Below are 24,386 nucleotides of genomic sequence, written 5' to 3'. Positions count from 1 at the left end.
GTTTCATGCAGTAATGGAGATAAAAAAGTGTTCGTGAGTCCCAGGTCTTGCAGGTGAGCTGACAGACTGGAAATCTAGGAAAGAGTTGCAGTTCAAGTCTGAACATAGTCAGTAGGTAGATTTCCTTCTTGCTTGGGAGAGTTCAGGCTTTGTTCTATTTGCACCTTCAGTTTATTGGCAGAAGCCCTTTCATGTTATAAAGGGTAATCTGCTACACTCAAAGTTCATTGATTTTAATCTCATTGAAAAAAAAAACAAAACCCTTCACAGAAATAACTGGAGTGATATTTGACCAAATATCTGGGTACTGTAGAGAGTCAACTGGCGCAAAATGAACCATCATGCTACATATGTGTCCATATGTGCTGTGGAGTTTGTTTTCTTACCTGAGAGTAGAGTAATGAGGTGTCTGGGGAAAGTAGGTGAGATGGATGAAACATGTCTGCCACCCAGGGAACACTCAGTAGCTATCGGCCACATTATTGCATCACCTTGCCATTGCTAACAGTGCTTATCATTGGAAAACTTTTTTTTTTTTTTTTTTTTTTTTTCCGGTGCTGGGGACCGAACTCAGGGCCTTACACTTGCCAGGCAAGCGCTCTTCCACTGAGCTAAATCTCCAACCCCATCATTGGAAAACTTTGATAATGACACTATTTATTTGTCACTTGGGTTTTCCTAAAAATTAACTGTTCATATATGTCTTCTGCAGAATTTTGGTTGAAGTTTTACTATTTCTTTTTATTTTTGACTGATAATTATAAAATTTAGAAATTGAATGTATTAAATATGGGATTATTCTATTTACTTTTATTAATAATGTTAAATATATAATTTATACTTAATTATTATATAAAAATTTCACACACATATATATGCATACATTCTAGATCTTCTAGCTTACAGCTTCCTTGTGGGCAGAGGATAAGTCTTAAACTGCTTTATGTTTTTGTTATGAATTGAGTCTATGAGTCTCTCTAAAATTCACATGTTGGGACCTAAGAACTAATGTGATTAGGAGATGAAGCATCTAGGAGATGACTGTCACAAGGGTATGATGCCTTTCCACCATGGGAGATGTAGCACAAGGCTATATCTTGGAAGCAGAGAGTGAAACTTCACCAAACTCTAAATCTTGGGGTGTCTCAGTCTCCAGAACCATGAGAAATAAAATTCATTTCCTTATAAATTTCCTGGTACCAGGTATTTTGTTTTATGTATGCCAATTCTCAACTAGTAAGTACAATGCAGCCCTTCTCCTGAGAGCAAGAGCTAACAAATAGGAATAAAGACAAAGTAGTTACCCTTATGTTGTCTCCAGCATATAACCAGTGAGGATGGCAGGCCAAGTGGGAAGGCATTGATTCCAGCCATATTTCATTAGGTACTAGTAATTGGAGATCTTAAGCAATATACTGCTTACCTCTAAATTGTAGGGTATAAAGGTTCAAGTTTGCAACTCTAAGGAGTTCAAATTTTAGCTAAATAAGAGTTGGGGGTGTGGCTCAAGTGGCAGAATACTTGGCTAGCAAGTAGGAAGCACTGGGTTCAAACCCTAGTACCACTAAAAAATTAAAGATAATGACATTCTAACCAATAATCACAAATATCTTATGATATTTACAGAATTTTATGGACGTATAGAAGATCAAATACTAATAGCATGTGATCAAAGGATCATAGTGAAGGTTTCACGGTGGGGGTGATGTGTGAAATGAGTTATTAAAGAGTCAGTAGAAGTTTCATATTATTAGGAATGGGAATTGGGTGTTTTTGATCCCAAGGAGAGAGTACTTTGGAAGAAATGGAACTCTAGATCAATGATTCTTAGTGCTGTAATGCTTATAAATATTACATGGAGTGTTTGTTAAAGGTATAGATTCTGGATTCCACTGTTAGAAACATGTTAGTCTTACATGGTGTCTAAGAATGTGTTGTTATTTTTTAATAAACGAGGGCAATTCTGTGGCAGGTGGTCCATCGATCACATTTTAAGATGTGGTTTACTGGCATTTGAAGAGTCTGTCTCAGTGATATCAAACAACAGATTTATAAATATGTCAGATATGCCAGTGATTTCTAATGGAGTAGATGTATGATTGGATTAGTTAGGAAGTATGGCCACTGATTGTACAAAGCTGTTATTTACTTTGCCAAAGATTTATTTTTCTGTTACACTTAATTCTAAAACATGATCAAAATAGTATCACATGATTAAAAATCGAATAGTATTACGAAGCCCTAATGGAACAGAACTGTTCCCTACATTTGCCTATCCTTACTTTCTCCTCAGTCTTTCCCCCATCCTTCCCTCCTCCCAGTCTCTGACAGTTGCACTTGTTTGTTTTGATGTTTAATTGTTGTTCATGCTGATTTTACGTTCTATTCTGTAACTTTAATTAAGTCTTCTGCACATTTTCTATAGATTGGTTCCAAATACACAGTGTTTTGTTATTGTACCTAGGAAAATATTGTTCTCACAAATCCATGGAGTATAATAATGATATTCCCTTCTCAGTAGCCCCAAAGACACAACTCTTGTGCTGTTCAGTGTAGAGCATCCAGATGGGGACTTCTTTCTTGGGAAGATCAATTACCTTGAAGTTGTAAGTTCATGAAAATGCATATAAGAGAGGGCTGGCAAATTAAAACCGTATGCTATAGGGATGGTCCTGAACAAGGTACACTTGTATTTTACAACCTGCATCTTTACCAAGTTCAAATGGACATGTTTATTGTGACTCCCAAGAAACACAGTTAGGGATAGGCATGGCTCAAGTGTCTCAAGTGGTAAAGCGCTCTCCCAGCAAGCGCAAAGCCCAAGTTCAAACCCCAGTATGCCAAAAAAAGTTTTTATTCTCTTTGTGTTTTCAGTAGAGTTTTGTTGGTAAATTATATAGTGATATATTCAATGCATATTAAAACACATCTTCTGTATGCAACTATATATTCTCTGTGTGTATGTATAACTAGGTATGTTCTCTTTCTATATAGCTAGGCATACACTCTATATATATTTAACTAGACCTATTCTCTCTCTGTCTCTCTCTCTCTGTCTCTCTCTCTCTCTCTCTCTCCCTCCTTCCCTCCTTCCCTCCCTTCTTCTCTTCCTCCCTCTCTCTCTCTTTCTCTCTGTGTGTATAAAACTAGGTGTACTTTCTATACTTTCTCTCTTCTCCCTATGATCTATTTGCAAGTATGTGTATATGTGTATATACATATTGTTTCTCTCTACACATATATTTTTCTGTCTTCGTATACATTTACGTGTATATGTCATATATATGATTGATATATATACATATCATATATATATCCTCTCTCTAGCTCTCTGTTTTCCCTCTAACATTTTCTCTTTTCTGTCTGTCTCTCCCTTTGTGTATGTGTATATTAGTTTTCTATACATAAGTATATAATTTGTATACTGATCCTTAGTGTGCTGCAAGTTCCACAGTGGCCCCTGTTATGCAAGATGAAAATGAAGGTATTTGAATTTTTCTTTTATTCTGAAATTTTCTTTCATTTTGAACAGGTTCAATTATTTATTTCCTTTACAAAGGTTCATATTTTAAGTGTCACAGATAGGATGGTGTAGTGGGAAAAACTGGGGTGACAGGAGATGTGGTAGAATCTTTGATGTCTGTGGGGAGGAAGGCACTGTTTCTTAATCTCCACAAGATTCTCCTGAGCTAACACATCCTGCCTTCATCTGCTGATTCTTTTCTCAGTTGTAACTGCTCTTCAAGGTCCATCCTAAATGCCCCCTCTTCTGGGACCCTGCTAGCTTGATACTATTCATGGTGGATGCCAGTTTTACCACTAGCAACATTTTCTATTGTACATTATATCAACACCTTGAGGTTGGCAGTAGGGTGCCTATTTTAGGATGAAGAGAGAAGACTTGAAAAGCCTAAAAGAGCAGCTCAAGTTTTTATAGCCTGAAGAGGCTAGAAGTGAAACTCAGGTCTACAAGTTTTATGTGTGCTTATCTTGCCCTGTGGCACTGTGGCCTCCCAACCCTGCTTCCCTTGAGGTTTTTTTCCCCTTTCATTTCCTTAGCATTAATCATATCATATTTTTTCCTCTGTGTATGCTCTCTGAGAACAATGTCATATATTCTTGGTTTTTCAGCATTTCTATCCTCTACAGTATCTGTTCTGTGGTGTGTAGATATTTCGGAAATGTAGTCACTGAAGTCCTAAGACATAAGGAGAGATTCCCATAGATCTTGGTCACCTCATAGAAGTCTCTTTAGCATGAAGCCCTCCCTGTACTTCAGAATCATGCATTCAACTATCAGATTCTCTGTTCTTCAGGGACACATCTCAGACATCTCTGAATTACATGTCCAAACTAGCTTCATGATTTTTTCCTCTCAATCTTGCATTTTCTACTTATTTTCTAGTTGTTCAAGTCAAAGACCTTGATTTCTTATTTTCTCTCATTCTCTATATCTGGTTAATGTGTCATTGTTCTTACTTCTATAGCTAGAGTATATTTGAAATCCACTTACTTCTGCTTATGTCCTTTCCAGTGCTCTGACACAAGCCTGCATCCTCTTCCACTTTACCATGTGCCATTCTCTGTCTTACTCTGCTCCAGGCTTATTTTTATTTGCTCCAGTGCTCGCACTTGTAAAGCCATTTGCACTTCAGTACTTTTCCACAAATGAGGTATCTTCTCAAATGTTCTTTTTTTTCACTTTTCTATTGATGGCCTGCTCTTCTCCCTTTGTGTCTTCTTCACTCTTCCTCCAGTTCCCTTCCCATCATCCTGTCTTACGTATTTGCTTCATATACTCTATAACAATTCTGTTCCCTACTGTCAGACTGTAAACCCCATGAGGATAGCAACCTTGCCTGGCTTGTTTAGTTCCACCCGAAAGGACTGGCAGGCTGTCAGTGCCTTGTAGGTTTCTTGGATATGTGAATGGATGAAAGACGGAAGGAAAGAAGGAAAGGACAGAAAGAATAACTGTGGAAAGAGGCTCCAATGATTAGTTTAATGTTAGAGAAATGCTCAGACAGAGAAGGATACAATTTTGTTCACTTGGCCTCATTTGAAGCATGTAGGCTTTACTACAAGTGGCCAAAACTTGACAACTTTAAACCACTGGGTTTCTGGAAAAGATCCTGGAGTAAAATCAACTGAGTGTATAGTAATAATTCCATGTGGGACTATTGCCCTGAGCCTCAGGGAGACATCCCTAAACATAAACCTTCTTTTATAAGGTGGAATTTGTAATCATCCACATTGTAGATTTTTGGAATGCTGGCAAATGTTCCGCAACCACCTCCCAGCCCCAAAAACTGATACTGCCAGGACTTCTGAAGGCATATTACCAGGATAGGTAATAACCCTGTAACCCATTAACAGTCCCTGTCTTGTGTGCAGGTTTCATAAGTGCCTTGTGGGAAGAAGGTACCAAACATAGAGGTTTTGAGCAAGAAGGAAAGAGAATTCCTGGACACAGGGAGGTAAGGCCTGGCCAGAGGAATCCACAGGATGGCCTCAGACATGGGGGGAAGTCTAATTGGAGAGTGGTGATTGCTCCTAGGAGAGGCACATGTGATGAATGCATACCATGATTCTGTTCCCTAAAGTATGTCATACCATTCAAAGGAAGCTCAGAAAAGACACTGGTACACAGATAATGACCAGGAATTAGGGACTAAACATAGAAAGATACTATAGGTTTCTCTCATAGCTAAAGTTTCTCTTAAACATTGTACTTCTTTAAATACCTCCAGGCATGGCTTTTATAGATAGAGTACTCTGCTTTCTTTTGAGGGTAATCTGAATTTAATAATATTGTTCCGCTATTTATATTTCACTTTGAACTTCATATCTGAAAACCTTGCCTCCTATTTCTATTTTTATCAGGACTATAATGATCATTTTTTGCCCAGCAACTAACTTCCCACCTCATTTTTGGCTCATTTTGACTCATTTGTAGACTTGGTTTTCTTTCTTCCATGGCCTAATTTCTGCCTTTTTCATTTTTCTCCATTCCTCTTATTTTCTGTACATTTGAGAACTCAATGTGTAAAGTGTGTCTGGCAGAAGGATTCACCTTTACTTTACAAGAGGTCAATAAGAACTGGAAATAGTGTTGACAAATAATTAACATGAAAAAGTATGAACTGTTTCTAACTTACTGAAATATTTGCAATCTTACTTGTGTCAAGGTTAGTTTTCACATAGTTCTAATTATTCCTGAAATGATCATATCTGTTGACTGTACAGTTGTTTTTGTATTTCTCCATATTCCTCCAGCTCTAAAGCTGACTTTTTCTTGCCCTGCTATCAGTTATACAGTGCTAAAAAATAGATCAATACAGTGGTTAATATTAATGGCACTTGAAATGTTAGAATGAATTATTTTTAAAACTCTATATGTGGTATGTTTTGATTTTTTAAAAGGAAAAATCAACCTTGAAATTTAAAAAAAATAAAAAATTTTCCACATACAATTCTATGAAACTTTGTCAGTTGGAGGACATAGTTATCAGAATGAGGAAGTATGACAACATTCCTTGGGTTCTCCTCTTCTCTGACTCTTCATTTGCTCTAGTTCCATGGTCTCTCTTGCCTATGCCCTGATGCAGGTCCACAGTAAACTGGGAAGTGGCCCTACATCAAGGCAAGTGCAGACGGAAGCTGACTGACATCCTTCCTTTTCTTTCCCTCTAGCTTTACCTCTTCCTTTTCTCTCTCTCTAGCTTCACCTCTTCTAGCTTCCACTATACAGATCTGGATTGAAGGCAGTCATTGCAGGATTTTTCATATATACTTTTGGTAGTTTACAGCTATTTAATTCATATCATGAGTTTAGAACAGGAATGCTGATGCTAGAGTGCATATGTAAATATCACAAATGTCATTTTTAAAAAGTCCAATTTATGACTACCTCATACCACACCAGTTTAATTATCATCTTGACAATGAACCTGAAGCCCATAGGGAATAAGTGAGGTGGAACTTTGTCCTAAATCTGGCCCACTTGATAGAGAGGAATGGGAAGGAAGGTGGCAGAAAGAAAGCTGTTATTTTTCAAATAACTTCTTTCCTTCCTACCTTCCTTTCTTCCTTCCCTCCTTCCTTCCTTCCTACCTACCTACCTACCTACCTACCTACTGGGGTTTGAACTAAGGGCCTCAAGCTTGCTAGGCAGGTGCTCTTACCATGGAATCATTCCACCAGTCCTTTTCTGGGATAGATTTTTTTTTTGAGATAAGGTATCTCAAGCTATTTGCCTGGGGCTGACTTTAAACAGTGATCCACTTGATCTCTGCCTTCTGAGTAGCTAGGATTATAGGTACAGGCACCCAGCTCACATTTCTTTCTTAATCATTGGCATTTTATGAGTTATTATTTTGTCCTAAACATGCTTTTAAAATGATGATTTTTTTCCTCCTGGAGAAGCATGTTTTCTTTTGCTTTCACAGAGTCTCAAACTCATAATAAAAGCTACAAACTTAAGGAAATATATAAGGACATGGGTTGACTGCAGGATAGGGAAGAATCCCATCCAGTTTACTGTATGAGTCTGTGTATAACCCTAATACAGAATGCAATTTTATAAGGCCAAGTCTGTGTGGTATCACTTTTAAAGAAATATACTTAGGTAAAAGTAGTTAGACTCTTTACTGATATGTCTTCTAAAACTCATCAATGGAAGGAAAATACATCTCTATATTCATCAAAACATCTTAAAAATCTGTGCTATAGCTGCCACTTTCAATGTCATTTGCTTGGAAAACAAAATGTCCATATCTTACTAACCCAACATTGCAGAACAAAGAATAAAGGTTTAGCTGGGGGCTCACGCCTGTAATCCTAGCTACTGAAGAGGCAGAGATCAGAAGGATTGTGGTTCAAAGCCAGCCCACGTAAATAGTTTGCAAGACCCTATCTTGAAAAAACCCATCACAAAAATAGGGCTGGTGGAGTGGCTCAAGTTGAAGGCCATGAGTTCAAACCCCAGTACCACAAAAATAAATAAATAAATAGTTGTAAAACCAAGTCTTTGCCATTCTTTCCTACCCTCTGCTTATCTCCCTTCTCTATTCTTACTCCTTTCTTTCACTTACTGATCTGATTAATATCTTAATCTTAATCTCTTAATTAATTAATATCTTAATATCTTAATCTCCAAGACCTTTCTCCTTACACATTTTTTCTGACTGTACATCATGAAAGCCAAGAAATCAAAATGGAAAATCGAACATTCTTATTTGAAGATGAAGGAAGATTGTAAAGATAGCAAATATCCTCAGATTCATAATTTTTGTTCTCAACTCATCTTCAGAAACTGTGATGATATAAGAAAACTATATTTTGGTCTTCATCCAGTTCCCTTAACCCTTGGAATTTTTGAAGTGCTAAGTGTCCTTTTGTATGGTAATGTGATGATTGATGGTATGGGGGAGCATGGATCTTAAATAGCCTTAGGAAGGAGGATGGTTGCTATGGAGAACTGACTCTGTAATTAGAGTGTTAAAGTTTTCAGCCTTACCCTTAAAGTCTGCAAGAGGGAAGAGGGCCTGAAGGTTAAGTTGATCATCAATGAGCAAAGGTTTACTTATTTATGACTTTGTAATGAAGCTTCCATAAAAATCCAAAATGGCTGGATTTGAAGAGCTTCTTGGTTGCTGATGACATGGAGCATGGAACGCTTGGAGAAGGCATGGAACAGTCTGCACCCATTGCCTCATTCAGTACATGGCAACTCTGCAGCCCTTCTCACATTTCTACCTGTATGCATAATATGAAAGCCACATCTTTTCATATTAAATACATAATAGTAAGTAAAGTGTGAGAAGCTTCAGCAAATACTATAACCCAAAAAGGGGATTGTGGAAAGCTCTGATTTATAGCCAGTCTGTCAGAAGCACAAGTAACAACCTGTGATTGGCTTTCGAGGTGGGAGGCGGTGTTGTGGGACTGAATCCATAACTGTGAAGTCTGTGCTAATTCCGGTTAGTGCCAGAATTCAGTTCAATTTTGGGATACCCGATTGGTGTTCACAGTGCTGAAATAAAATAAAAATCAACAGAGTAGTAGCAAAGAAAGCATTTATTCAGGGTTTTAAAAGAATTGCAGTTCAGGAATGTAAATCTAGTTAGAAAAACCAGATTGCATTACAAAGAAATTCAGATTGTTCAGGGCTTTTCAAGGGAGGGGAAAATGAAAGCAAGGAATTTCTAGGAAGCTTGTGTAAGTTTTCTAAGGAAGGTGATTGGTGCTACCTTGCTATTAAGTTGTTTGTGGTGGCATGCTTGGGCTCTTTCTGGGTAAATAGTTCATTTGTGACAGATAGAACTGTCATTTAAGGGTGTTTGTGGTTTTTGGAGACTTGGCTTAGTTCAAAAGTTCATACTTCATTCCAGGTAAGAGATATTGAGAGTTCCCTCTCAGAATGGCTTCTTGACTCTGTTTTACATGGTCCTGAATACCATGACTCCATTTTATTAACAACAATTTCATGATGGAGAATTGCTTGGTGTGGTGTCAGACGTAAAACATTGAAAGTGTAAGTATAATAGGAGAAAACATTTTCCTACTATTAAAAACAGTAATCTTATTCTTTGCATTTGTTGGGGTACTTTAACTTGCAGCCCACCTAGCCTAAAAATCAGCTATAACTGGCATGACCCTTGGGTAACCTCGAGCCCCACTCCCTGGAACAAAGGGAGGTGAAACGGTTTCTGGGAACAGGGAGGGTTTCTGATTGATCATGCTGAACACCATGTGAGTCAATATGTTAAGACATCTGGTGTTTTTCATGTTCCTGACAGGTAAACCTGATAAGTAAACGCCTGGTGTTTTTCCAGTTACCAATAAATAATCTTACCCCACCACCAGGATGTGGGCAATGTCAGGAAAATGTGACCCCAGGGGCATGAGGAATTCCTATGTGACAATGATTGATGCTTTAAAGAGTATAAGACCTGCTTAAACTTTGCATTCATGGTCCTTGTTCAAACCTGCTGTGTCAGGCAGATACTCAGACCCTAGCTAGCTAGAAATAAACCCACCCTGTGACTTCCTTTGTCTCAAGTGTCCTTTGTCCTCTCAGAAGGAGGCTGGCCTCGGACCCTAACAGCACTGTGTTAGTGTTTCATTGCTGTGACAAATACATGAGAAAAATAACTTACAGGAGGAAATATTTATATTGACTCATGGTTTCAGAGGTTTCAGTACATGATAATGTTGACAGACAGTGTTTTACAAGGTGGATTTAGTTGATAAGTCAGAGGTGGCAAGTAAAGATATTTTTGAAATATTACTTAAAGAGATGTGAAACATGCAAAAAGTCAGACATACCCAGCATGGGTTGTTGAGGCCAAATAATAAACAGACTTACTCTATGTAAATGACTCAAGTTGCAGTCCAGCTGCTATGATTCATATTTTTATAGTGGGGATAATTAAAATATCTTTGAATTTTAAAAGGTCAACAGAAATATATGGAATAAGACAAACTGAGTTTTGGATGTAAAATGTTTATAGGGAGAGAACTATGAAATTAGTACTTTCTACTTTTAAAAAAATTGCTCTTCACTTTCTCCTGTTTGCTATCTTTTCCTTCTCTTTTTCTCTAATTCTAGAATTCCATTTACTTTTCTTCCTGTAATTCACTCTCCATTATATAAAAAAGTCTTTCATGTCTTCATAGGAATATGTAGGAAAGCAACTTTAAGTCCACCTATACCTTGGATATCTATTTTAAGTAATATGTGTTTGAGTTTAATATGTCACTTCTACTTGCATTTAATGGACAGAAGAACTGTTTGTCTGATATATCATGGAGTAAGTATCATATCATAGTAAGGGCAAAGACCCAATCTTTTCATAGTAAGGATGGTATGAAGATATTTAATACAGCTGTTTCAGACAATGAGTTTTTGCCTTCCACCTGCAGTAGTTATGAGTTTTTTTGTCCTTAATTGCTGTGATTAGTTGCATACATAACTAATCACAGTTCTCTGAACTGAAGTTGCTAGCAGGGAAAGTGGCAGTGGGTCCATTGGGGAGCAGCAACTCCCTGCTATTTAGCTAACCTAATTTTCCTTCCCCTAGTCTTCAGAATTTAGGGAGACACTGTGTAAATCCAGGAAACCAGTAATTCTCTAGCTTCATCATGATATTTGCACAAAGATTCACACCTGCTCCTCATGGCTTTGGGGAAATCATAGAAAACCCCTCTCTTGTGATTTGAACTTGACAACATTTTCTTGAGAAATCTGTGTATCTGAAATGAACAGGGTGGTTTTCTTTTGTTGTGAGCCTTAGAAGTTGCATTTTAAATTTCTTTTAGAACATTCCTATTGCTTCTCTGAAATGTTTCCCAGGTGTTGGGAATGTTAGGGTCTGAGGCCGGCCTCCTTCTGAGAGGACAAAGGACACTCGAGACAAAGGAAGTCACAAGGCGAAGTTTATTTCTAGCTAGCTAGGGTCCGAGTATCCGCCTGACACAGCAGGTTTGAACAAGGACCATGAATGCAAAGTTTAAGCAGGTCTTATACTCTTTAAAGCATCAATCATTGTCACATAGGAATTCCTCATGCCCCTGGGGTCACATTTTCCTGACATTGCCCACATCCTGGTGGTGGGGTAAGATTATTTATTGGTAACTGGAAAAACACCAGGCGTTTACTTATCAGGTTTACCTGTCAGGAACATGAAAAACACCAGATGTCTTAACATATTGACTCACATGGCGTTCAGCATGATCAATCAGAAACCCTCCCTGTTCCCAGAAACCATTTCACCTCCCTTTGTTCCAGGGAGTGGGGCTCGAGGTTACCCAAGGGTCATGCCAGTTATAGCTGATTTTTAGGCTAGGTGGGCTGCAAGTTAAAGTACCCCAACATTCCCCCCTTTAGATGTTCATAATGAGGAATCATGCTCATTTGGGTGATAAGTGTAAACATTTTCAGGGCTAGGTAGCCCTTCATATTGCTGTCTCAGGACCATGAGTTGGACTGTACTAACTCGATCTTTTACGAAGGTCACTAGCTAATTCAGAATGCATGGACCGAAAGTTGGGATAAGCAGCAGTATAACCAAGGGACCCACCAGGGTGGAGACCAAGGTAGTAAACCAGGGGGACCTATTGAACCAAGCTTCAAACCAACCTTCTTGGGCTTCTCTTTCCCACTTCCTTTTTGCCAGTCCTTCCCTCACTTTAGACATAGACTCCCTAACTACTCCCGAATGATCAGCATAGAAACAACATTCCTCCCCTAAGGCGGCACATATTTCCCCCCTGCTGAAGGAACAATAAGTCTAGCCCCCGTCTGTTCTGAAGTACTACCTCAGATAGGGAGGTAAGGGATTTCTCTAGGTGACTAATGGAGGCTTCTATTCTCTCTATGTCCTCGTCTATGGCCGCATGCAGCGAGGACATCCCTCTATGTTGAATAACCAGGGAGGCTATGCCGGTTCCTGCTACAGCCACTCCTATGCTAAGTAGTGTAGCAATGGTTAATGCAGAAAAAGGCTCTGTCTTTTTTCTTTCACCTGTTCCTGTATTCCAGTGTGAATATAGGCTCTCCTCAGAATGATAGAGGATGCGGGGCAGCACAGTCACTAGCACACAAAATTCTTTAGAGCTGTTAAAGACATTAGTTGATAGGCAAGGGGTGAGCCTGGACTGTGAGCATACACACCATCCATTGTCTTTTGGAATTACCCATTTAATACCATCGCCCCTGGTGGGGTTGTTATCTATAACAGCACATAGGCCCTGTTTTCCCACCAGCACCTTCCCTAAGCAGGTTCCTTGGCTGCTTACTTGTTGTATGGTCAGACCTCTCTTATGGTTTCCCCAGGAACATTGAGTGGGGTTTTCACTAGTTGAGACATTGTAGGTGGTATTTAGTCCTATTGCCTCATAGAATGGGGTGGAGGCCTCACATCATAGCACAGCCAGCAAGAGGTAGTCATATTAGGGCTGGTGTGGTTCAATGTTAGGAATGCGGCATTTACCAAATTCCAAAGGGGATCTGTAGACCCAGTCGTGGGGCTGGGCCTTCCCAGGGAAGAGCCGGTTCCTAGTGGTCCTGGAGTTGTAATACTAGCATTTGTGTGAGGCCAGAAAGGGACAGGGGTTGTGCAAGGTCAGGGAGGCGGCTCCACATAGGACGGTTTAAGTACTTTATTGGGGCCTACCACCCGAGTAGGGGCTGGTTGCTGTGTGAGCCAGATGGTAAATAGGGCTCCCTGGTCTCGGGCCCCGAGTCTCATCGGTCATAGCGGCAAATTCCCCAGATGAGGCCTGATATCCATCGAGTGTCAGCTTTACCTTTTTCTGTAAATTTGACTTTTACAAGGTCACAGTGGGGCCTCCAGTGGCTTCTTTGTTCTGTTATACAGCCCTTAGACACGGTAATTAGGTCTGTTTTTTCAGGGGGTGGCCACCAGATGTTGCCAGTGGACACACAGGACCAGGAAGTACAAAAATAATTTGATGTCCCCCTGCACTGTTTACTATTACTTTTATCTTTTAGGTGTCCTGGACAGACATAAAAGTTATCCTTCAGAATCCCCGCATGGGCCACCAGTTTTGTCAGATCAAAAGTTAAATCAGGGAACCAGACATTGGGAGGGGTCACCTTGGAGGTCTGAGTGAGAATCTCCCCTGTGGATGTATCTATGACCACCCAGGTGAGGTGGTAGGACTGGTGGGGATTAGGGTTCTGGGCAGGTCCCACCCAGCATAGACACAGAAGGCTTAGAATGCTCAGGAGGAATTTTATCATCTTGCTGGCTAATGGGCCTTGGGGTTTGCCCTGGTCCGGAGGTCACTGCAGCAGGGGCGTTGAGAGTCATGTGGAGAGTTGCTCTGTACGTCTCCTGGGCCAGATGAGCTTCAGCTTTAACAGATTATTGGGGTGTCACTGAGTTATCCACTCTCTAGCCTCTTCCTGTTTTCTTGCTGACTGGCCTGACACACGTGGGAGTTATGGACCCAAGGCCCGACACCGTGAACCTTAAGAGCAGTGGGGGTAACCAGAATGACCATGTAAGGGTCCATCTTTCTTCTAAAGTGCGGGCTCTGTGTCTCTTTACCCATACCCAATCCCCTGGGACGATGCCATGTTCCGGGTTTGATGCATCTCTGGTCTCATACAAGGAGTGCACTAAGGGCCAGATCTTTCATTGGGCCTCCTGTAGGGCCTTTAAGCTAGCCAAGTAATTTGGGGCCATACTGGGGTCTTGGTCTGGTAGAGTTCGGACAACAATGCGGGGGCAGAGCCCCATATAGAATTTCAAAAGGTGTCAGTGCATGTATATATGGTGAATTTCAAACCTGGAAAATGGAACAGGGTAGGAGGGCCACCCAGTCTTCGCCAGTCTCGATGGCTAATTTGGATAAGGTCTCCTTCACAGTCCGATTCATTCTTTCTACCTGCCCTGAGCTCTGGGGGTTATATTCACAATGCAGTTTCCAATTAGTCCCCACTGCCCAGACCAGCCCTTGTAGGACATTACTGATGAAAGCCAGACCATTATCAGAGCCTAGAGTTTTGGAGATGCCATATCTGGGTATGATTTCCTCCAGAAAAACCTTAGCTACAACCTGGGCAGTCTCTCATTTTGTAGGAAAAGCCTCCACCCAGCCTGAGAAGGTGTCTCTCAGAACCAACAAATACCTATACCCATACCTTCCCGGCTTCACCTCAGTGAAATCCACTTCCCAGCTCCGTCCTGGCGCCCTCCCCCGTACCTGTGTACCTGTATGTAGGAGTCCCTTTTTGCTGGGTTTCATAGCCTGGCACCCGGCACATTGGTCCACAATCCTTTGAATCTGGGCTGTTTGGTGTGGGAACTGGAGGCGGGCCGACTCAAGGAGGGCAAGTAGTTTATTTTTGCCTAAATGGTTGGCTCGATGTAGGTTGGAGAGGAGAAACAGTCCTAACTTTTCAGGAAGGATCAGTCACCCTTCGTCATCACAATACCAGCCTTGCTGGTTGGACTCCGGGCATCAGTGACCTTGGATCCACTGTCTGTCTTTCAAGGTGTACTCGGGTCGTGGTGGCAAGCGTGGAAGCTCGGGCATGGGTAAAGTCAAGGCTAGGATCGTGGAGGCCAAAGCAGCTTTTTGGGCTGCTTTGTCCCTCACCAGTTCCACAAAGCTTCTGGAGTCTGGGAAGACTGGTGACCAGGAACGTGTACTACCACCACAGCTTGAGGCTTCTGCACCGCGATCAGTAATCTCTGGATCTCCGGGAGGTTATGTAGCTCCTTTCCTTCCGCTGTAATAAATCCCCTTTCCCGGTAGATGGTGCCATGTACATGGATGGTGCTGAAAGCATAGTGGCTATTGGTATAAACAGTCACTCTTTTTCCCTCAGCCTGCTCGAATGCTTCTGCCAGTGCTATCAGTTCGGCCTTCTGGGCTGAGGTCTCCGGGGGCAATAGGACACTCCAAATTATGTTCCCACCTTGGTCCACCACCACTGCCCCAGCCTTAAGCACCCCATCTGAGACGAAGCTACTCCCATCTGTATACCATACCAGCTCACTGTTGGGGAGTGCTTGATCCTGAAGATTGGGGTGCACTTGGGTGATTTCAGCTATGATCTCTTGACAGTCATGTAGGGGGGCATCCAGGTCCAGATTTGGCAGCAAGGTGGCCGGGTTAAGAGAGACTGGTTCGGAGAAGAGGATTTGGGGGGCATCCAGCAAGAGCCCTTGGTAATGAGTCAGTTGGGCATTGGTCATCCATCTACCTGGAGGGTGCTTTAAGGCCCCCTCTATTGCATGGGGGGTTACCACCTTCAGATGTTGCCCAAAAGTGAGCTTATCTGCATCCTTTACCATTAGGGCAACTGCCTCTACGATCCGCAGGCATGGGGGCCAGCCTGCTGCAACTGGGTCCAACCTTTTGGATAGATAAGCAACTGGATGCTTCCAGGGGCTGCATTAGTACCCCTTTTGCTATTCCCACCCTTTCATCTACAAAGAGGGTGAAGGGCTTTAGAGGGTCTGGCAGCACCAGGGCTGGAGCTCTTAGGAGGGCAGTCTTGAGCTCCTCAGAGGCCTTTTGTTGATCTGGCCCCCAGACCCATGTGGCCTTATCTTTAGTTGCCGTGTATAAGGGTTTTGCCAGTTCAGCATATCCCAATATCCACAGCCGGCAGTAGCCCGCCGTCCCCAGGAACTCGCAAACTTCTCGAGCTTAGGTGGGGACAGGGAGTCTGAGAATAGTTTCTTTCATAGCATTCGTTAACCATCTGGTTCCCTCTTTTAGTTCATACCCCAGGTAGGTGACTGTTTGTCTACAAATTTGAGCCTTCTTTGCACTGGCCCAATAGCCCAATTTCCCCAGCTCCTGGAGGAGGTCTCCAGTGGCTTGCTGGCACTCAGCTTCAGATGCAGCTGCCAGAAGCAAGTCATCTACATACTGCAAAAGTGTGACAGAACTGTGGCTCTGGGGATATGAGTCCAGATCCTGATTAAGAGCCTCGTTGAACAGAGTAGGGGAGTTTTTGAAACCCTGTGGAAGTCTAGTCCATGTTAACTGTCTGGGGGTTCCCATATTTTCATCATGCCATTCGAAGGCAAAAATGTGTTGACTGTTGGGTGCCAGGGCTATGCTAAAAAAAGCATCTTTCAAATCTAAAGTGGTATACCAAAAATGGGAGGGGGGAAAATGGCTCAGCAAAGTATAGGGGTTGGGGACTGTGGGGTGGATGTCCTCGACCCTCTTGTTTACTTCCCTTAAATCTTGGATTGGCCTATATTGGTCTTTTCTCCTGGGTTTCTTAACGGGGAGGAGTGGATTGTTCCAAGGAGAACAGCAGGGCTGTAATATTCCGGCCTCCAGGAGACAGTTAATGCGAGGGGCAATCCCCCTCCATGCCTCGGAAAACATGGGATACTGACAGACTTGGATGGGCTGAGCCGAAGCCTTGACTTCTACTATTACCGGTGCTCAATGTTTCATCAGCCCCACACCTGTTATTTCTGCCCAAGCTTGGGGGAAGGTTTGAATCCAATAAGTCATTTCAGGGGACCACTCAATAGGTTTTGGGGGAGGGTCCTGCAAGGAGAACAAGTGATGTTCATCCTCGAGAGACACAGTCAAGACTTGGAGGGGCTGTCCTCTTCCATCCATCACTTTGATACCATCCAGCTCAAAGTGAATGTGAGCCCTCACCTTAGTTAGCAGATCGTGTCCCAGAAGGGGGGGCAGGGCATTCAGGAATGACAAAAAAGGAATGGGTCACCTGATGCCGGCCCAAATCCACCTGATGCTTGCTAGTCCATTGATATGTCTTGGACACAGTGTCTCCCTGCACGAGACTAATTTTCTGAGACAGTGGCTCAGTAGGTTTATTAAGGACTGAATATTGGGCCCCTGTGTCCACCATGCATCTCACAGGCTTCACCTCCATATATATGGTTACCCAAGACTCAAGGAGGGCTTCCGAGTCCTGTCCCCTCTAGTCATTATCCATTTCAGTTAACAGGACCCGGGTGTCATTGTTAGGCTTGCTATTTGGCCTCGGGCGACCCTGGAGCTTGGGACATTCTCTCTTCCAGTGTCCATATTCCTTACAATAGGCACACTGCCCCTGGCCTAACCGGGGTTGATCTCTTTGGGGATGGGGGGGCCAGTACATCCAGAGCCCAGTCCAGGCAAACCTTGGACCCTGCTGGCAATATTTTAGCCATTTCCTTCTGCTGTTTTTTGTTTTCCTTACTCTGGTGTTCCCTGTCCTCCCTCCGAATCCTTTCTTGTAGTTCCTGATTTTCTTTCCTGATTCTATCCTCTCGCTCTTCTGGAGTTTCTCGGGTGTTAAAAACTCTTTCAGCTACTTTCATCAGATCCCAGGTAGTCATCTCCCCAAGTCCTTCCTGCTTATATAGTTTCTTCCTAATATTGGGGGCAGCCTGATTTATGAAGGACATTATCACGGCTGACTGATTCACCTCCGCTAGTGGATCTAGTGGGTATACTGTCTGTATGCATCGTAAAGGCACTCAAGGAATGTAGCCAGGCTTTCATTCTCCCCCTGCACTATTGTTTTTACCTTAGCCAGATTGGTAGGGTGGCGAGCTGCCGCCCGGAGGCCTGCCATAAGAGTCTGGCAGTAGACCTGGAGACGCTCCCTACCTTCTGCGTTCCCATAGTCCCAATCGGGTCTGTTTAAGGGAAAACAGTCATCAATCAGGTTTGGCAGGATAGTCGGTCATCCATTGTCGCTGGGGACATTCTTTCTGGCTTCAGTGAGAATCTGCTCCCTTTCTTCAGTGGTGAATAGTCTTAAGGAGCTGCTGACAGTCATCCCATGTAGGACTGTGAGTATGTAAAATGGACTCAAACAGATCAGTCAGGCCTCTAGGATCCTCAGAAAAAGGAGGATTCTGGGCTTTCCATTTGTACAGGTCACTACGTGAAAAGGGCCAATACTGATAGATGCATTCCCCCATCAGGACCAGCACTGCCCAGAGCCCACACCGGGAGGATGGGGAGGCAGTGGAAGTAGTGGATAGCTCCTCCTCTGGAATTTCTTCTTGCTGCCTATGTGGCCTGAGTCCCCTCACTGGTCTGGAGACCAGGGCAGGGGGTGCAGACAGGGAGGCTGCTGAATGGGGAGGTTCAGGGGGGGAAGCTGCCTCTGGGTGGAGTGGCGTGGCAGCAGCATATGGCGGGGGACTTGCCTCAAAATCTAAGTCTATCAAGGACAGATGGGAAGTTGGTTCTTCCTGCAGAATAAACTTCTTAGGGGAATTAACAGGAGTGGGGGCATTCCCTGACATGGCCAGTATCATAGGCTGGTCTGTAGGTGCCTCATGGATAAATGGCCACAGCCAGGAAGGAGGGTCCTCTACTAAAGTCTGCCACATAAGGACGTAGGGATATTGATCAGGGTGGCCATGAAGACCAGGTTTATTAATGACATCACGGACCTTCTTAATTGTGTCCAAGGAGAAGGTACCCTGAGGAGGCCAGCCTACATTAAAGGTTGGCCATTCCACTGAGCAAAGGGCATCAAACTTACCTTTCTTAATTTCTATGCCATAATTGTGTCCCTTAGCACGGATTTCTGAAAAATGACTCAGAAGAAGGGTCTTAGGAGTTACCTGAGCCTGTCCCATGATGATCAGAAGAGATGGACAAAGGAGGCAACAAAGAACAAAAGAGACAATTCCAGCAGACAAACAAATTCACACAGGACTCTCCAACATACACAAGTACCAGCCGGTCAACCAGACTATTCTCACAGGCGCACTTCCATTCACACTGGATTCAGGATCCTTACCCAAAGACCGCCCAAACGGCGTCCACTGAGGACATCGGCATGGCTCCTGACTGTCGGGGACATTTCCCACGACTTCCAATAGTGAAGCCTCCAGGGCTGTAACCCTTTCCCTCCACTCAATGAGAATTCCCAACCAAATTCAGATGGGGACCCCAGGTCCCTCCAAACGGAGGTGGCCAATCCTCCTTCCACGGTCTTTCCCAATTAAACCTCGGTATCGGAGACCATTTGTTCCTTTCAGGGAGGGACTGATCTCAGTGGAACCTCCAGCTGTTAGGGTCTGAGGCCAGCCATCTTCTGAGAGGACAAAGGACACTCGAGACAAAGGAAGTCACAAGGCGAAGTTTATTTCTAGCTAGCTAGGGTCCGAGTATCCACCTGACGCAGCAGGTTTCAACAAGGACCATGAATGCAAAGTTTAAGCAGGTTTTATACTGTTTAAAGCATCAATCATTGTCACATAGGAATTCCTCATGCCCCTGGGGTCACATTTTCCTGACATTGCCCACATCCTGGTGGTGGGGTAAGATTATTTATTGAGAACTGGAAAAACACCAGACGTTTACTTATCAGGTTTACCTGTCAGGAACATGAAAAACACCAGATGTCTTAACATATTGACTCACATTCCATTCAGCATGATTAATCAGACACACTCCCTGTTCCCAGAAACTGTTTCACCTCCGTTTGTTCCAGGGAGTGGGGCTCAAGGTTACCCAAGGGTCATGCCAGTTATAGCTGATTTTTAGGCTAGGTGGGCTGCAAGTTAAAGTACCCCAACAGGAACACCTCTCTGAAATGTGATAAAATGAATCTTGTTCTGTAGTAACTAGACCATGGCTTTAAATAAACTTAGGGTGCTCTCTCTGTCTCTCATTCATTCTCTCTCTCTCTCTCTCTCTCTCTCTCTCTCTCTCTCTCTGTCCCTTTCTCTTTCCCTCCCTCCCTCTCCCCAGTAGAATCTGATCCTCCAGCTGAAGATACATGATTTATTTTCATTTTACTTAACATTTCTCTGACCCCTGAGCTTGGTTGTTCAGAATGATGTTGATGAAGGGGAGGCCTTGGGTTTTTATTTCTTTTTAAGTCCATTTATCTCATTTGATGGGGATATCGTAATTTTGGGCAGGTGGCACCTAAAAGCAAGTGCAGAAGGGCTGGTGGTGGTGGCCTCTGATGAGGGAGTGTGGCTTGATTATACTAAGTCACCATGATTCCACAACTGGGACTCCAGGGTATATCCTCCTTAGAGAAGCTCACAGCTAGTCTTGGTTTACCAGTCACAGCACTGAGAATCCAGAATGGTAGATTCCAAGTCTTTCATTGTGAAATTCAATCTGAGAGAAGTAAGCTTCTAAGATGGAATATGCAAAAGCACCTCCCAGTTTTCAGAAGATTAGTCATAATATTTTCAAAATACAAATTTGTATTCCTATGAAAATTTCTTTCCATTTTCTTTTTTTAAAATTCAGTCTTCATCTCCCCTAAGATTTACTTTACTAGCTTAAAGGATCACTTTTGCTATCAAGGGAAATACAGAGTGACCTATAGCTCTGGTGGTTTTTATTCAAATTGAAAATTAGATGAGATTCATTTTGATCCTTTTATATGTTTTTTTCATCCCTATCTCTACCTAGGACTTTGATTGTATTTAGACTATCTGACTCCTTTCCACCTCACTATTGTGTTCTAAACTTTTCATGTTTTCAGCTTTCCACATCCAAACTAATCTGGCCTTCCTGGGAGTGTCCCAGGACCCAGATGAATGCTGGAACAAATCTGATAAACTCCTTTTGTACTAAAATGAAACTGGTTATAAGGGGAGTTGTGTCTCCAACCCAGGCAAGACATTTACATTTACCAGGGATTTAGAAATTTCAACTATCAAAGCTTTATCTTATTGAAGAGAAAAATGAAACTCACATAAGTTTCATTACATGAGTTGGTAATATGGCCTTTTATTTTTGTCATAGCACTGGAATTTAGGTCTTCTATTTATGACTCATCTTACTTATGCTACATCAAGCTTCTCTTACTTGAGTCATCTCCATATACCCTTTTGTAGTTTCGCTTTATATGTGTGCATCCGTATTATTAGCTACCTAACAGAGTAATTAAATTTTTAAAGTGTTTCTTAATATCATGAAAATTATGGATTTCAAAATTAATTATAAATTTGAGATTTTATACATTTTTAGATCCTCATATTATAATAAACACTAACACAAATCTCTGCTCAAATGGGAAAACGATGGTTATGTGTAAGCTGACTAAAATCATCGTGGGGATCACCAGTGGGTGTAACTTCACTTGGGGAAAATTGGAAACACTGAATCACAGCTGTGGTCTTGTGAGGGGAATGAATGACTGTGGTGATACATTTTGAATGAGGGAGATACTTTAGAAGCAGACATCTGGAGGGGTGTGAGAAATAACAGACTTCTCAGAGAAATAACAAGCTTCTCACCAAAATAACAGAATGCAGCTGCAAGATGTGGGTGGTGGGCCCCAAGGTCAGGATGAGCTGATCAGACCTTCTCAGAATGTTTTTTTTTTTTTTTTTTTTGATAGGGATGGGGATGGGCAGGTGGCCAGGTTCAACAAGAGGTTGGCTAGGTGCCAACCATTCATAAATATAATTTTAAGGTAGAATAATTGGACCTAAGCCAGGCAGAGCCTTACATTACTCCTAGACTCCAGCTATACTAAGACTTAGCTTTCCTAAGTCCCTCCCATACTGGGAACTTTGTTGTCTTTTCAATTAACCTTTCACTCACTTTACTCTTAATTCCTGGTCTGGTGTCCTCAATCATTGACTTTGCCCAGACAGGAACTCAGGGTCAGTAATCCAGTATAATTCTCTGTTAATAACTTCTTTAGGGAATGTTGGCAGCCTGGGAAGATGCAAAGAGAAAGCATGCATGGAGCTAGTGGTTCACCCCTTGAAGTCAGCCATTTAGGGGTTTTGAGTTAGGTTTGAGGCCAGGACAATTGCACTAGTATTATGTGCCTTTCAAAGTTAGACCTTGATTTCAACTAGAAGTTTTTTTTTTTAAAGATAAAGCCAGTGATTCCTATAATATCAGATACCTGATGGTACACAAAATAATAATTAAGAGATGGTCCTTGTCTTTAAGCAGGCTTTGTCTATAAGCAGAGATAACTGCAGGCACAGAAAGACAAGTTCCACTCTAACTGCAGGTAAATGGGGCACATTTCATAATGGTTTCTCTGAAGCACAAGAGATAGTCCCAGAAGTGGAAACTGTCATCCCACGGTTAAGAATGGAGGGATTAGGATATTGGGAAAACCATTGCAACATAACACTAAACACATACAGCCATTATAAGCCCCAAATCTATCCAAGTGTGCTTATTTTAGGGACAGAAATGTAGAGGGAAGTAGAGAAACGTGACATAGAGTTCAGCACAGAAGAGATTCTTTGTAATAGTCAGTTATCTAATGCTGTCACTGAAAATCTTCATTTATAGTCATTCTATCATGGTTTCAACTGGGAAACCAACTATTGTGTTTATCTATCTATATGTACGTGTATATATATATTGTACATATACATATATGCACAGTACAGACCAACCAACTATATATTTTTGGACATCAAAGAAAAGATTTTTATAAAAACAGATTAAGGAAAATATGACAACCAGTTATTTACCTGAGGCAAGCTGAGGTTGTAATTTTATTCTCTCTTGCCTTAATGATGAAATGGTTTTAAAGCTGTGGCACAGTGCTTGCTAGTATGCTGTTTTCTGGATATTAATTCACTTCCTTCACTACTGCTCTATGTACCTGGAATCATACAGTGGATTCGGCCTTGGACTTGAGGGACCCTGGTGGTTGAGGATGACATTTATGTAAGATCTGTTAGGTGGATTCTATAAATTCTTTGAAAGATATCTTATACTGGATCTTTTTTTAAAGAATGGTACAGGAATGCTGTAAAAATGACAGAATGGTAATCCTTTTGAAATGTCAAAAAAGTATTTGAAAGTAAAATAGGTCATCAATATATCAATCTGAAGCTTCTCTCAGCAGTTGGCACCATCCTATAGCAATCAGACCATGAGGTTACTGCTTTTCTAGATAAGCAGAATTATATCCTCTGACTGTTTCCTTCAACTTCTTAAAATTCTTAAAAGAAAAAATCATAGTAAATAACACATAATTAAAATGACCTCTCAGTTTCATTGATTATAAAATAGTTTTTTGCATAATAGTAAATCAAAAGACTTACACTATTAATTTATCTTTAGTGAATTCAGAGTTTGATTTAGGAGAATTGATAGTAATTCACTTCATTTCTTTGGGGTTCAATGTGTTTGGCAAGGAAAGAAATTCAATAATGAACATTCCATATTTTATTTAAAGTAATTGAGAAAATTCTTAGACTTTTTCAGAAAATAACACACGCATTGTTTTATTTGACAGACAAAAAGCAAGCCATAGAAATAGTTACGTTTTTCATGCAAATGTGATTTCCCTATCTGTACCTGCCCAAGTCTGTTTTATCTATACTTTTTCTGGGACTTTCCAAAAAAGATAGATCAGGACAAAAATTTAACCAAGGAGATAGAAATTAAACCTAATAAGATAAAAATTTAACTAGGCCAATCATTAATCAAATAAGTCAGGCTGTTTTTATAAAGTTTTATTGGAACAGAGCAACATTCACTTGTTTACATATTCTCTGTGGTTTTTTTTGCTGACCAAAATGTTGGAGTTGAATAGAATAGTCACAATGGAGAACATATGACCTACAAGTCTAAAATGTCTATGTCGTCCTTTGAAGAAAAAGTTTGCTGGCCCCTGACCTATGCCATAGGTTTAAGAGGATTGCCTTTGATTATAGGCTCTAAAGAATCCTGGATGAATTAAAATGGAAAAAAGTGTCCAAGTTCAGTTTAGAGCTGTTTCTGTTGCAAGGGAGGAAATGGACTGCTTAATTCAAGTGTTTGTACTGGTAGGAATTTGTCACCAGCAGCCTAAAGAACTGATAAAATTAGTACTTTGTACCCTGGCACCATCTTATTGGTAGAGAAACAGCATAGGGAATACCATGGGAAGTTCTGGTAGAGGTTCATGA

Source organism: Castor canadensis, chromosome 1 (genome assembly GCF_047511655.1).
Source record: "Castor canadensis chromosome 1, mCasCan1.hap1v2, whole genome shotgun sequence".
Taxonomy (NCBI): domain Eukaryota; kingdom Metazoa; phylum Chordata; class Mammalia; order Rodentia; family Castoridae; genus Castor; species Castor canadensis.
The sequence above is the reverse complement of the archived record's forward strand: the minus strand, read 5'-3'. Positions refer to the sequence as shown.